The following is a 16,417-nucleotide window of genomic DNA, read 5'->3' on the forward strand; positions in this document are numbered from 1 at the left end:
AGGATTAGAAATAAACTAAACATACTAATGCAATCATACATCAAAGATACATCAGTATATAGGAGAAACCAAGATAGCTTTATTGATGAATAACAAGGTTCAGGAGGAGATACAACCAAGAGGGCTCCAATCCAGCATCTCCTTCCCAGCAAATGAAATTCCTATCTTCACCTCCCTTCAAAGCATTAAGCACCCAATGATTCCAATCTCAAACCAACAGCAATTCTTTGCAATAACAAAATTCCAGCCTCTGGGATCTCATGGAGGAGAGATCCATATATAGATGTTTGGAGAGAGGATGAGTCAGCTTGAGATCTGCCTAGTGTCCTCTCCCTCTGTCAGTTCTTGTTTCCACTTGGAGGTTCTTGCTTCCACTTGGAGGTTGAGAACCTCTTACTCATCACTAGTCGAATTCACTGAGGCAAGTTTCATTGAGGAAGATTCTGGAAGCTTCCAGGGTCTCGACACCTCGTTGAATGAACTTGCCATTTGTCAATTCCCGCTCAGCGCACCCTGGTAGTGCTACTACCTACGTTGCAGTGCAGGTAGCCAGTTCAGACTTTGCATTTCAGCGCAGACAGCTAGTGGAGCTCTTGAATTGATCCTGAATTGACTTGTTTTTGAGCAGTTTCTGGTGGAGAACTTCTGTGAATTGTTGTGGTTTGTTAGCCTTGTTCCTCTAGGGGTAGGAACAACATGTTTAGGGACTTTGGATCCCTTAGATTATGGACATTTCATGCTTATAGCTGTAAGGCACAAAAATGTCTATAACAAATGGTATGACAAAGCTTCTAAAAAAGGAGCAAAGAGGTGTAATTGCACAATTATGTTCGCTAGATGTTTCCACATCGGAATCATCTATTTCTCCAGATCTCCAAAAAGTCCTGGACAATCATTCCAAGGTATTTGAGACTCCCAAAGGTCTCCCACCTATGCCTGATCATGATCATGCTATTCATCTGATTCCAGGAAGTGTTCCTCCAAACATCAGGCCGTACAGATATCCCTATGTCCAAAAGAGTGAAGTTGAACGTATGGTTGCAGAAATGCTAGAGGCTGGTATAATTCAACCGAGTCAAAGTTCTTTCTCTGCTCCAGTAGCATTGGTGCAAAAGAAGGATGGATCATGGCACATGTGTCTGGATTATAGGGAGCTCAACAAGCTCACTATTAAAGATAAGTTCCCCATTCATGTCATTGATGAATTACTGGATGAATTGCATGGATCAATTTACTTCACCAAGTTGGAACTTCGTTCAGGATATCATCAAATCAGAATGAAGACTGAAGACATTCCGAAAACAGCATTTAGAACTCATGAGGATCATTATGAATTTTTGGTCATGCCTTTTGGCCTTACCAATGCACCTTCAACATTTCAAGGTTTGATGAATTCAATTTTCAAACCATTCCTTAGAAAATTTGTGTTAGTATTTTTTGATGATATACTAATCTACAGCAAGTCTTTGAAGGATCATGTTGAACATGTTGACAGGGTGCTACAATTATTGGAGGAGAAACAATTATATGCAAAAAGATCCAAATGTTTCTTTGGAGTCCAGGAGGTGGAATATCTAGGTCATATTGTATCTCATGAAGGAGTTAAGGTAGACCCTAGAAAAATTAAAGCCATTAAGGAATGGAAAATCCCCACATCCATAAAGCATCTGCAAGGATTTCTTGGGTTGACAGGGTATTATCGCAAGTTTGTTAAGAATTATGGGAGAATAGTAGCACCTCTAACAACATTATTGAAGAAAGATGCATTTTCATGGACTCCAGAAGCAACAAAGGCCTTTGAACATCTTAAAGAGGCAATGTGCCAAGTACTGGTCTTAGCTACACCGAACTTCACAAAAACCTTTATTGGGGAATGTGATGTTTCAGGAAATGGAATTGGTGCTGTTCTAATGCAAGATGAAATACCCATTGCTTTTGAAAGTCATCCAATCAAGGGAAAGTTTTTAAGCAAAGCTATTTATGAGAAGGAAATGTTGGCAATACTCCATGCACTTAAGAAATGGCGACCCTACCTAATGGGAAGACACTTCAAGGTAAAAACAGATCATGATAGCCTTAAATACTTTTTAGAACAAAGATTATCCTCTAAAGAGAAAAAAAAGTGGGTCACAAAGATGTTGGGTTATGATTTTGAAATCATCTACAAAAAAGGGAAGCAAAATGTGGTGGCAGATGCACTCTCAAGAAAGGATGAGGATGTGGAAGCATTGTTGTGTGCCATTTCTATTATCCAACCAGATTGGATAAACGAAGCAAGGGAGGAATGGAAGAAGGACGAAGAAGTGCGGGCACTTATTCGAAAGTTATAACAAGATTCCAGTATGTCTGATACATTTAGCTGGCAAAATGATTCGTTACGGTACAAAGATCGCTTATACCTATGTAAGAATTCCCAGCTAAAACAAAATATTCTTATGGAATTGCACACTTCTCCCTTAGGAGGGCACTCAAGATTTTTAAAAACTTACCACAGGGTTAAGAAGGAATTTTTTTGGGATGGCCTTAAATCAGATATTCAAAAGTTTGTGGCATAATGTTTCGTTTGCCAACAAAATGAAGTTGAAACAATTAAGACATCGGGTCTATTACAACCTTTATCCATTCCAAGCCAACGTTGGGAGGAGGTTTCCATGGATTTTATCACAGGTTTACCCAAGTCTGAGGGAAAGAGTGTCATCATGGTGGTAGTTGACAGACTTACCAAGTATGCACACTTTTGTGCATTATCACATCCATTTAAAGCTAGTACAGTTTCTACTGCATTTATGGAAACAATTCAAAAGCTACATGGAACCCCAAAGATTATTGTAAGTGACAGAGATTCCATTTTCACGGGAAATTTTTGGATAGAATTATTTTCTTGTATTGGTACTCAGTTAGCTCATAGATCATCTTATCATCCTCAATCTGATGGGAAAACTGAGATAGTAAACAAATGTTTGGAAGGATATCTACGTTGCTTTGTATCTGATAAACAGAGACAATGGGTCAAATGGTTGCCTCTGGCTGAATGGTGGTATAACACTTCCTTCCATACAGCAACAAAAATGACCCCATTTATGGCACTTTATGGGTATCAACCACCATCCATCACATCATATTTAAGAGAAAATTCTAAGGTTCAGGCAGTGGAACATCACATCGAACATCAACAACAAGTCCTCCAACTCTTAAAGGATAACCTCGTGTTGGCACAGAATAGAATGAAACAACAGGCAGATCAACATCGCAGTGAAAGAAGTTTCGATGTAGGTGATTGGGTATTCCTACGGCTACAACCATATAAGCAAATGTCCCTCAAGCAAGCTAAGAAGGATAATAAATTATCACCAAAGTATTATGGTCCATACAAGGTGTTGCAAAAGATTGGTACTATGGCATACAAATTGGAGCTTCCTGCAGCTTCTCGATTGCACCCAGTTTTCCATGTTTCATGTTTAAAGAAGGTTATAGGCGACAAGCTCCCAGTTCAAACAATATTGCCAGAACTTGACGAGGAAGGAAAAATTATATTGGAACCGGAAGCAGTCAGAAACAAGAACTCGACAGCTACGAAATCGATCAATTTCAGAGTATCTTATCAAGTGGAAGAACTTATCCGCCGAAGATTCTACATGGGAGGATGAGAATTTTATGCAGAAGTATCTAGAACTATTCAAGCGTTGAGGACAACACTTTTTTGAAGGATAGGGGCATGTTGGGTCCCTATAATACTAGCGATTACCCCATTACTATTGTAGTTATAGCCCTTATTAATATTGTTGTGCCCCTATTGCCCCCATATTGTTATTACTATGCCCCATAGAATCCCTCTATTGTTATTTTTGTGGCTTTATATTATTATTGTTAGGTCGGCTGGATTATATTGTGACTCCTTAGATTCCTATATATAGAAAGGAGGTTTTGTCATTTGTATCATCAAAGAATTGTTCATTTATGTAATGTAAAGGAGGTTGCCCCCTCGAAGAGGCTGAATTCTAAGGCGTTGATCTATCTTTTCTATCTTTTCTTGAGCTGGTTTCATAACAAATAAAGACAATAGAAATTCTAAAAATTCTCTACAAATCTTGCTCTAAGACCATGTAGAAAATCTAACTATATATTAACCCGATAATGCAATATAATCAAAAAAAAAATACTATAATCTACTTCTACTATCAATTTGCGGAAGCTTACAGATTGAGCAAGATCGAGTTGAACACATATAACCAGAAGAAGAAGAATCAATGCACATGAAACACAGAAAATACTCAGGGGAAAAAAAACCCCATATGTATTATCGTACAAGTTAGAAATACATCAGAAATATACAAAGCCTTAGCTCTCACAGCTAGCCAGCTCTTCGTACAATCCTCCTGGATGCTCACAAGCAATCAGAGCTTCTCACAAGCCTTCTCCTCTACCCTCCAGGCTCCTATTTCCTTGTGTTGTTCCTAGTGGATGATTCTCACCTCACCAAGTGGAACACTGCTCTTACACACTGTAAAATTGCGCAATCCTTAAGGAACCTTACCTTGACTGCATGCATGAGTTTCCTTTATAGGAAAACACATGCAACTGATAGTACATTGTCCTTGACATTTAGCTCAACTGGGTCTTTCTCAAAATAGACATGCATGAGTTTCTAATGAGAGAATCTTCAGTTATCTGGAGTACACTAGTTGAGTTCATGCATGCATTAACTGACTGATAACTCACAATTAGTTCCTCAAACAGTTTGGAACTAATTTAACTAGACTTAACTCAGTAAACTGAGCTAACTAATTACAACTCAAATATAACTCAATCTTATCTCCTTAGTTAAGGGATAATCTCCTCAATTTAAGGGATAACTGTTGCATGACTTTAGAAAGACTTCTAACTTGAATTTCTCCAACTAATTAATCCATAATGAATTAATTAATTATTTCAAAGAAGCTAGTGAAACTAAATTCAAATTTAATTCACAATTTTAATTCGAGGAAAAATTAAAATTGGAATATTCTGGATTCTATTTCTATCATTTCTTGTTGCTATTTTAAACACTCCCTCTCAACAAGAAAGGAATTCAACTCCATCCCGATCATGATCCTTTGGAATGTTATGCATGCAACAACAGAAACTCCAGTGTTGTTGCTCCAGCAACTCCAGAAACCAAAAAAAAAAAAACATCCAACCTGAATCAGTATGATGCATCTGTCATCAAAGTCTCTAATTGCTATTGCCTCTGTCAACTGAAAACTTTGCGCTTCTGCTGACTCAGCCTTTCTGCATTGTTGTCAATCCTTCTTTGCACTCTTCAGTATCTGACTACTCTAGCCTTTGTCACTTTTATCTCTGACTGCATCAATCCCACTGATCCTTCCCACTACTATGTACTTTGGGCTCCCGTAGCAAGGTACGATCTATGAGATAAAACCTCTCAATAGACCCTACCCAATTTCATTCTTCTTGAGACTATCACTTCACATCGGCCCACCTCACACCTGGAGGTATGGCTGCATGTGATCCCTCTGCCCACTTCTCCAATTGTGGCTCCTCCACAATTGTCTGAGACTTCTTTTGGGACTGCATGTTGAGAGGTAATTTACTCTCCCTCTCAACCACCAATTCTCTGATATTTTCCTTCCTCCTCAAGGCTTTGCATGCATCTTGAACCTCAAGAGAATACAAGTTCTTAACTCCTGAACCGATCTATTTCACCTGTCTCATGGTGATATGTCTAAGGAAAACCTTTCCCTTACTAAAGACAACATCATAGCCTTTGTCCTCCAACATCGCGACCGATACCAAGTTCTTCTTCAGTCCAGGCACATACTTCACATCGGTCAGGGTGATAGGAGCTCCATGCTCCCTCTGAAAAGCAACCGTGCCCACTCCTGAAACACTAAACCTTCCATTGTCACCCATATCTATGCGCACCTTGAGGTCTTTCTCCTCCAAGGCACTAAATAAACTTTTATCATCAGTCATGCGGAATGAGGCTCCACTGTCAAGATACCAACCAAAACCCATCATCGATGACACCATGCATGCAATGAGGGTGAAGTCCATTTCGAACTGAGAGGCTAATGCCTCACCTTTCGATCCTTTCGAGGATCCCTTCTTGGACTTATTCGATGGGAAATTAGTCGCATAATGTCCCATCTCGTGACAATTAAAGCATATCACTTTAGACTTGTCACCCTTCTTCCCTCCATGAGAAGAATTCGATTCAGAATGGGATGCCTTCCCCTTCCCTTTCCTTGCCTTACTTGCAAAGGCAAAATTTTCTTCATCATCATCCTTGGATGAAGAACCCTCTCATGTGCTCCTCCTGTTCTCCTCCTGCATGAGATCCGACCACAGTCATTCCCAATCCGACAACTTCTCCCTTCCATTCACAGAATCCTGGTAGCTACTCTAGCTCTTTGGAAGGCCAAGGAGAGCGAGGCTCACCGTATCATCATCGTCAATAGTTATTACCACACTACCAAACTCATCTCTGCAAGTGGTGAGCTTGTTCAGATATGTGGAAATAGTATCACCATTCTCCATCTTGATTCTTCAAAGCTTATCCTTGAGCGCCAATTTCCTCTAGTCGTTATTGTTCTGGTAGAGGTCCTTCAATGTCTTCCACATTGAATATGGAGTACCCTTCCCATGGAGACTCGAGACAATATGGCCTCAAACTCCCTCAAGGATGATCCGTCTCGCCCTCGCCACACACTTCTTCCACTCAGCCAACTCTTGTGCATTAGTTGAACCTGGCTTAGGTATTTCTTGATCAATGAAATCCTTCAAGCCATTGTCTTCTAATACAACATCCATGCTATGTAATTCAAGCTTCCTTCCAAGGCATACTTGAGTCTCAAGCCATAGAACGCCATTGGCCAACCTTGAAGTATGATAAGAATTCAATTTTCAACTGCAACCTCGAACTTCAAACTTCGAATTCTCTTCTTTGTATACTATTCATAGCTCCGATAAACTTAGCTCTGATACGATGTAGAAATTCTACAAATTCTCTATAAATCTCGCTCTAAGACCATGTAGAAAATATGACTGTAGATTAACCCAATAATGCAATATAACCATAGCAAAATACTATAATCTACTTCTACTATCAATTTGTGGAAGCTTACAGATTGAGCAAGATCGAGCCAAACACATATAACCAAAAGAAGAAGAATCAATGCACATGAAACACAGAAAATACTCAGGGGAAAGCCTCAACTAAAAACCCCACTATCTGTATTATCATACAAGGTGGAAATACATCAAAATTATACAAAGCCTTAGCTCTCACAGCTAGCCATCTCTCAGTACAATCCTCTTGGATGCTCAGAGGCAATTAGAGCTTCTCACAAGCCTTCTCCTCTGCCCTCCAAGCTCCTATTTCCTTGCGTTGTTCCTAGTGGATAATTCTCACCTCACTAAGTGGAACACTGCTCTTACACACTGTAAAAACACGCAATCCTAAAGGAACCTTACCTTGACTGCATGCATGAGTTTCCTTAATAGGAAAACACATGCAACTGATAGTACATTGTCCTTGACATTTAGTTCAACTGGGTCTTTCTCAGAATAGACATGCATGAGTTTCTGATGAGAGAATCTTCAGTTATCTAGAGTACATTGGTTGAGTGCATGCATGCATCAACTGACTGATAACTCACAATTAGTTCCTCAAACAGTTTGGAACTAATTTAACTGGACTTAACTCAGTAAACTGAGCTAACTAATTACAACTCAAATATAACTCAATCTTATCTCCTTAATTAAGGGATAATATCCTTAATTTAAGGGATAATAGTTGCATGACTTCAGAAAGACTTCTAACTTGAATTTCTCCAACTAATTAATCCATAATGAATTAATTAATTATTTCCAAGCAGCTAGTGAGACTAAATTCTAATTTAAGTCACAATTTTAATTCGAGGACAAATTAAAATTGGAATATTCTAGATTCTATTTTTATCATTTCTTGTTGCTATTTTCAACAAAGACAGGTCTTGGATATACTCAAGAATCATCTCAATCACAGAACAAATACCAGTGAACAGTATGTCAAACGTCAACAAAGGCCTAAAACTAATTATCAGGTAAATCATACTCAATTTATTCCAAGGATGAATATCAATAGAAGCCGCAACCAACAGGTAAACAATGTCAAAAGATTCGATGGTAGAAGAAAATTCTTTAAAGGGCAATGTTTTTCATGTCATAACTTGGGCACAAGGCTGCTCAATGCATTGCTTACAAAACCGTCATGACTAGAGAAGCACGAAATCAAAGAAGTGTAATAGGAATCAAGAAAAGTTCCTATAATAACTTTTCTCCTCTTGAAAATGAAATAGAATTCTTGATTTGTAACAACTTTGGTCATGAAGAATCTGAATGTAGGAGAAAATTTCGACCAGCACTTCAAAAGGAGCAAATGCCATCAAATCCCAAGATATGGAGAAGGAAGGAATCTCAATTAGAAAGATGTGGTATAGCCTTGTATGCAGAAGGACAAGAAAATTAGTGGTACATAGATAGTGGATGCTCCAAACACATGACAGGTGATAAAGAGAAACTTCACTCATATAATGTTTTAGAAAAAGAAAGAATGTCTCATTTGGAAATGACACTCCAACTGTCATTAAAGGTAAAGGTTTTGTTTTCTTGAAAGAAAATGTTAAAGCTAGAAATGTTATGTATGTAGATGGTTTAAAGCATAACCTGTTGAGTGTCAGTCAAATGTGTGATCAAGGAAATGAAGTGGTGTTTCAATCAAATGGATGTGTTGTTCGTGAGCTTGATACAGGAAATACCATGATCAAAGGTACGAGAACTCCAAACAACTTATACATACTCAAAGGAGGACAACAACAATGCTATCTAAAAAAAACAGATGAAAATTGGCTGTGGCGTAGAAGATTGGGACATCTAAGCTTTTATCAAATAGAAAAGCATACATACTCAAGGCAGTTCGTGATCTTCCAGATATCAACATCCTAGAAAATACCATATGCAAACCATGTCAAATCGGTAAGAAAACCAAAGTTCACTTCATTGAAAAGGAAGGGTCGGCAAGTAAGCCTCTTGAACTTATCCATACATATTTATGTGGACCAACAAGGAAAAAGTCACCTCGTGGAGAAGAATACTTTATTTTGTTTATTGATGATTTTTCCAGAATGTGTTAGATAGGTCTTCTAAAGCATAAAGATGAAGCATTTGAAAATTTTAAAGCCTTCAAAGCTTTGGTTGAAAATGAATCAGATTGAAAAATTAAATTGTCAGATCTGATCAAGGGTGAGAATTCATATCGGATGAATTCTTTGACTTTTGTGAGCAACATGGAATAAAAAGGCAATTCTCCACCACAAGAACTCCTCAGCAAAATGGTGTAGTAGAAAGGATGAACAGTACAGTTCAACAAATAGCTCAAGCTATGCTGGATGAATCTGGAACTCCTACAACCTTCTGGGGTGAAGCTGCATTTGCTGTCGTGACTATTCTCAACAAAGCAAATGTTTAGATAAATAGCACTCAAACTCCACATGAACTTTGGTATGGTAAGCCTCCCACTATAAAATACTTTAAATTTTTTGAAAGCAAATGTTTTATCAAAAGGATTGATGAAAAAATTGGTAAGTTTGAACCCAGAGCAGATGAAGGTTTTCTTCTTGGTTATTCTTCCAAATGTAAAGGATACAAATGTTATAATAAAATACTTCGGAAAATTGTTGAAAGCATAGATGTTGTAGTTGATGAAGCATGCAGAAATGCAGAATAGATGAAATCAACAGAGGAATGTGACAATGAGGAAGATGGGGATTACTTTCCCACATCAAATCAAAATGATATTTAAGAAGAAACCAATGAAGCACCAAAATAAGATCCAATCGATAGGGAAACGACTCCATCTAGATATGTTTAGAAAAACCATCCAGAATCTCAACTGCTAGGAGAAAAAGGGTTTGGAGTACAGACAAGAAGAACTCTTACAGGAACCTCAAGTTATCTAGCATTATTATCCTCCACAGAACCTCAGAATATAAATGAAGCCTACAAAGATGATGTTGAAAAGTGTGCAACAAGAAATGCTAAATTTAGAATGTGCTAAAAATAGCATGTCTAGGTCCCTTCCTATTTATAGCAGTCCCTAGTCTATCTATAGGAAGTAAAATTAATTTTGGTCTTAACAGCAGTTTGAAATATTAATTAATTAATTCATTTGAGTTAATTAATTAAGGAAATTCGAATTTGAAGTCTTTGTGAGCATGCACATGAGTTTCCTCCATTGATTGAGGAAATAAGCATGAGTTCTATAATGAGAGAATCAGTTGACTTAGTTCTAACTAGTCAAGTCCAGTTAGATTATTTTAACAAGTTGTTAAAATAATAAAATATAGTTTGTTAATGCTTGCATGCATGTGACAACTATTATTTTATATAATTGAGGATTCACTCATGGATAACTGTTGCATGTCAGTTCTATTAGAGACCTAGTTGAGATCAGATGTGGGACAGTGTACTATCAGGTGCTTAACTATTTCTAGTAAGTAGTTTTTGCATGGTTGAGGAACTAGTGTTCTCAAGGAATACGTAGTTGGACCATTAGTTGTTTTTGGTATGTTAGAATTAATAGCATATGCTTTTGCTATTATTTCCTAAGCAAACTACATAAGGACCATAGGGAAAGCCTATATAAATAGGGCTTGGGAGGTTCATGAGACATATCTTCATAGTTTATTGAGAACTGAATAACTTGAGAGCTAATTCTTTTTGTATTGTTAAGAGGATTTCCACTTGATTTATAATACATGGTTTGGGTTTTATGTTGGTGCTTTCCCCTGGATATATCTTGTGTTATGTGTGATTAATTCTCTTGATCAGTTATGCATGTTTCTACTTGATGTTGCTCATGATTTCGATTTTGCTTCCACTTAATATTTTGTAGAAGTAGAACAAGTATTATGCTTTAGGACATTGCATATATCGGTTTGTTCTACAGGTGAAATTTCTACATGGTATCAGAGCACAGGTGATCAAGCAAGAACAGTATACTAGTAGGAGGAATTCAAAGTTTCGTATTCCTGATATAGATCTCAAGTTCTTATCACATCTATTTCATCGATGGCATTCAATGTTTTGAGGCTTGAATATGCCCTTGATGGTAGCTCAAACTATATAGCTTGGAAGGATCACATGGAGGCAGTTTTGGAAGATAATGGACTTAAGGATTTCATTGATCAATAAGTCCCTAAGCCCACTGACAAGACTGAGCTGGTGGAATGGGGTAAGTGTGTGGCTAGAGCTAGGAGAATTCTCTTGGAGGGTGTTCGAGATCACATAGTCTCAAGCCTCCATGGGAAGGAGTCTCCATTTGCAATGTGGAAAACATTGAAATATTTATATCAGAATAGTAGTGATCAAAGGAAGTTGGCACTGAAGGACAAGCTTCAAAAGATCAAGTGTGAGAAGGGTGACTCTATTTCTACATTCTTGAACAAGCTCACCACCTGCAGAGATGAGCTTGCAAGTGTAGGAGTCACTACAGCTGATGAGGATATGGTGAGTCTAGCACTCCTTGGCCTTCCTAAGAGCTGGCATAGCTACCAGGACTCAGTGAATGGAAGGGACAAACTACCAGATTGGGAATGACTATGGTTGGATTTGATGTAGGAGGAGATCAGACGAAGCACCGGGGATGGAGCTTCTTCATCAAAACATGATGATGAAGAGAACTTGGCTTGAGCTTCTAAAGCTAAGAAAGGGAAAGGGAAGGCATCCCATTCCAAGTCTTCTCAAGGAGGGAAAAATTTTCACAAGTCAAAGGTGAGATGCTTTCATTGTCATGAGTTGGGTCATTATGCTAATAATTGCCCAAAGAGGAAGTCCAAGAAGAAAGGTTCCTCCAAGGAATCTGATGGTGATGCACTAGCTTCACAGTTTGAGATGGATTTATCGCTTGTTGCATGCATGGTTTCATCCAGCATGGGATGTGTTTGGTATTTGTACAATGGAGCTTCTTTCCACATGTCAGGTGACAAGAATATTTTCAGCACTTTGGAGGAGAAGGATCTCCAGATACGGATCGAGATGGGCGATGACGGAAAGTACTGTGTCTCGGGTAGAGGTACGGTTATGTTTCAGAGGGAGCATGGTTCTCCCCTCACTCTTTCTAATGTTATGTATGTACCAGGGTTGAAAAAGAATCTTGTGTCTATTGCTATGCTTGAGGATAAAGGCTATGATGTAGTATTTAGTTTGGGAAAGGTTTTCCTAAGGCATATCGGCACTGGACAGACCAAACAGATTGGGATTCGAATTAAGAATCTCTACAAGTTACAGGTAGAAGATTTTGCTGCTCTTAGTTCCAAGGCAAAAGAGGTGCATGGCCAAGACATTGGAACGTTATGGTATAGAAGATTGGGCCACTTGCATCATGGGGCCTTGAAGATCATGTAGCAAATTTCTACCGGATTACCCAAGTGAAAACTAGAGTAGACAAGCACATGCAAAGGTTGTACTCTGGGTAAGTATGCGAAGGCTTCCTTTCATGATCGGGATGGTAGAGCAGGAGCAGTTCTAGATCGAGTTCATTCAGATGTATGTGGGCCCTTCTCTATAGCCTCCACCGCGAAGCAAAGGTACTTTGTTATTTTTATAGATGATTTTTCTCGTAGATGTTGGATCTACTTCATGCAAAAGAAGGATCAAACCTTCTTGAAGTTTTGTGAGTTCAAAGCTTTGGCAGAGAAAGAATCAGGGAGGAAGATAAAGGCCTTGCAGAGTGATAATGGTGGAGAGTATGTTTCCCAGCAGTTTAAAGACTTTTGTGCTTCAAAAGGAATTAAACGGGAACTCACGGCACTTCATAACCCACAACAGAATGGGGTGGATGAAAGGAAGAACAGATCTATTGTGGGAGCATCTCGAGCGATGCTGCATGACCAAAGCCTACCACTTCATCTGTGGGTTGAGGCATGCAATACAGCAGTGTATCTTCAGAACAGAAGTCCTCATCATATTTTGGGGATGAAGACACTTATAGAGGCTTTTTCAGGGAAGCGACCAGATGTAAGTCACTTCTGTATCTTTGGATCACCAGTTTACTGTCATGTGACCAAAGATGCTCGGAAGAAGCTAGACCCAACAGTTGAGTTGGGAATACTTGTGGGGTATATGGATACACCTCACAACTATTGGGTGTTTTTTCCTACCATTCAGAGGACAGTAGTGTGCAGGGATCTGGAGTTTGATGAGCAGTGAGCCATGTGAGAGTCACTTGAGAGGGAGCTCAAGTTGTATGGTGATGATGAGGAACTACTAGCTCCTAAGGAGGAGGAGCCTCCTGATGATGCGGAGCAACCACATGCAGAGATTCCAGTGATGGATATCACCACTACTAGAGAGTCTTCTAGAGAGGGGTGAAAACACTCTCAGGAAGCTGACAGATTGATGCAGGATGCGAGAGAGAATGTGGGGCAGCCATCCTCTCATCGTAGATAGAGGAGATCTCCTGATAGATACACTGGCTACATGGCCCTAGTTGGGGAGTGTGTAGTGACCGAGCCTTCTTCTTTTGAGGAGGCAGTGCAGCAGCCAGTTTGGATGGATGCGATGGTAGAGGAGTATGATTCTATCATGAGGAACAGTGTATGGGATGTTGTTCCTAGACTGGGGGACAAGTCAGTGGTTACTTCCCGATGGCTTTATAAGGTAAAGCAGGCAGCTGATGGCAGTATTGAGAAACATAAGGCAAGATTTGTTGCCTGTGGTTTCTCACAGGTTGAGGGGATTGACTATGATGAGACCTTTTCTCCTATTGCAAGGTACTCATTGATCAGATTGATTCTAGCACTATCAGCACAGATGGGTTGGAAGATCCATCAGATGGATGTGAAGACAACTTTCCTCAATGGGGAGATTGAGGAAGAGGTATACATTGAGCAGCCCGAAGGATTTGAGACCTTCGATCATGAGTCACATGTGTGTCGGCTCAAGCGAGCATTGTATGGGCTGAAGCAAGCACCCCGTGCTTGGTATACCAGGATCGATAGCTATTTCACCGGGTTGGGCTTCACCAAGAGTGAAGCGGATGCGAACCTCTACCACATCATTGTAGATGGTAAGCTATTGATTATTGTACTTTATGTCGATGATCTGATTTTGACAGGTGATGATGAGTTGATCAAGTCTTGCAAGAAGGATCTTGCAAGAGAGTTTGAGATGAAGGACATGGGCCTCATGCACTACTTTCTAGGCATGGAGGTGTGGCAGAGAGATGGGGAAGTATTTGTTTCTCAAGGCAAGTATGCCAATGAGATACTGAGGTGCTTCCACATGGATATGTGCAAGCCCATGGAGACTCCTCTAGTAGGTAACTGGAGGAAGGAGGATGCTACTTTAGGTGAGGTAGTAGCTGCTACAGTTTATCGGCAGCTTGTGGGTTCACTCATGTATCTAGTGAACACACAACCAGATTTGTGCTTTGTAGTGAACCAGTTGAGTCAAGCTATGGTTCAGCCAACCAAGTTATTTTGGAAGGCGGAAAAGAATGTGCTAAGATATCTCAGAGGCACTACACAGTATGGATTATGGTACAAGCGGATAGAGGGAGTGAAGCTCCAAGGCTTCACAGATGCAGATTGGGCAGGTAGTCCATCAGACAAGAAGAGCACTTCTGGAGGGATCTTCAACCTTGGGTCAGCTACAGTTTCTTGGTATAGCTAGAAACAGAGATCAGTTGCACTTAGCTCAGCAGAGGCAAAGTACATGGCAGCAAGTCAGGCTGCATGTGAGGCCATCTGGATGCGGAAGATCCTAGTGGGATTGTTTGGTCAGATGATGGATCTGACGGTGATATATTGTGATAATCAGAGTTGCATTAAACTCTCTGAGAATCCAGTGTTTCATGACAGGTCCAAGCATATAGATATCTGCTATCATCATCTACAGGATTGTGTGGTCAAGAGGATCATGATGTTGTAGTATATTTCGACCGAGGAATAGGATGCAGATATTTTGACAAAGGCATTGTCAAAGGGCAAGTTTGAGTTCCATAGAGACAGGATCGGGGTTGTTGATAATCCCTTTCTTGTTGAGAGGGAGTGTTGAAAAGTGTGCAACAAGAAATGCTAAATTTAGAATGTGCTAAAAATAGCATGTCTAAAAATAGCATTTATGGGTCCCTTCCTATTTATAGCAGTCCCTAGTCTATCTATAGGAAGTAAAATTAATTTTGGTCTTAACAGTAGTTTGAAATATTAATTAATTAATTCAGTTGAGTTAATTAATTAAGGAAATTCGAATTTGAAGTCTTTGTGAGCATGCACATGAGTTTCCTCCACTGATTGAGGGAATAAGCATGAGTTCTATAATGAGAGAATCGGTTGACTTAGTTCTAACTAGTCAAGTCTAGTTAGATTATTTTAACAAGTTGTTAAAATAATAAAATATAGTTTGTTAATGTTTGCATGCATGTGACAACTATTATTTTAGATAACTGAGGATTCACTCATGGATAACTGTTGCATGTCAGTTCTGTCAGAGACCCAGTTGAGATCAGATGTGGGACAGTGTACTATCAGATTCTTAACTATTTCTAGTAAGTAGTTTTTGCATTGTTGAGGAACTAGTGTTCTCAAGGAATACGTAGTTGGACCATTGGATGTTTTTGGTATGTTGGAATTAATAGCATATGCTTTTGCTATTATTTCCTAAGCAAACTACTTAAGGACAATAGGGAAAGCCTATATAAACAGGGCTTGGGTGGTTCGTGAGACATATCTTCATATCTTCATAGTTCATTGAGAACTGAATAGCTTGAGAGCTAATTCTTTTTGTATTGTGAAGAGGATTTCCACTTGATTGATAATACTGGTTTTATGCTGGTGCTTTCCCCTGGATATATCGTGTGTTATGTGCGATTAATTCTCTTGATCAGTTATGCATGTTTCTACTTGATGTTTCTCATGATTTCGATTTTGTTTCCGCTTAATGGTTTGTAGAAGCAGAACAAGTATTATGCTTTAGGACATTGCATATATCGGTTTGTTCTACAGGTGAAATTTCTACAGATGAATGTTGGATCAAGGCCATGGATGAAGAATTAGATCAAATTGAAAAGAATGATACTTGGGAGTTAGTTCCTAGACCTCATGATAAAATATTATAGGAACAAAATGGATATTTAAGAATAAGTTGAATGAAAATGAAGAAGTTATTAGAAACAAGGAAAGACTTATTTGCAAAGGGTATGCCCAACAATAAGGTATAGATTTTGAAGAAACTTTTTCCCCTGTTGCCAGACTTGAAGCCATAAGGATGTTTCTTGCTCTTTCTAGTTTTCAAAAATTCAAAGTATATGAAATGGATGTAAAATCAGTCTTTCTTAATGGAGATTTAGAAGAAGAAGTTTATATTGAACAACCAGAAG

This window comes from Pinus tabuliformis, chromosome 2_2 (assembly GCF_031772625.1).
Source record: "Pinus tabuliformis cultivar Carrire ecotype Pingquan chromosome 2_2, CPIR1, whole genome shotgun sequence".
Classification (NCBI taxonomy): domain Eukaryota; kingdom Viridiplantae; phylum Streptophyta; class Pinopsida; order Pinales; family Pinaceae; genus Pinus; species Pinus tabuliformis.